The sequence below is a fragment of the Arachis ipaensis genome, chromosome B07, assembly GCF_000816755.2.
Source record: "Arachis ipaensis cultivar K30076 chromosome B07, Araip1.1, whole genome shotgun sequence".
NCBI classification, from domain to species: Eukaryota; Viridiplantae; Streptophyta; class Magnoliopsida; order Fabales; family Fabaceae; genus Arachis; species Arachis ipaensis.
Window position 1 is genome coordinate 4,720,808 of NC_029791.2, and position 472 is coordinate 4,721,279.

Consider the following 472-nt stretch of genomic DNA (forward strand, 5'->3'; position numbering starts at 1 on the left):
TTTAAATAAGATTTTAATTGAGTTGGACCAAACTAATAAGATTTATGGTAATGACTAACTAGGTTTAAAACTTATATGTTGTGACTAAAATTATAAGGACAAAAAAAAATTATATTGAGAGATGGCAATATAAATAGCATGAATAAGAGATACATCTCCTTTTACCAAACAGTCAAAATTATCTTTATTTTTGTCTTCATCTCCATTTTTATGGATAATTTTTCTCTTCATCCCCATGTTTGGATAATGCCACAAATATCCAGTAGTTCACGGATTTGCATTGTCATTCCTAATAACATCTTACATGGACTACAAATTATAATTAATCAATATATATTGAAATTAAATTCATAAAAAGAAGAGATATATATTACTGTGACATATGTTTGATAAATACAATGCATATCATGTGCAAGATGTGTGCTCTTGATACTCTTTTGTAGGATTTTATATGTTTGGAGCAACAATTAAA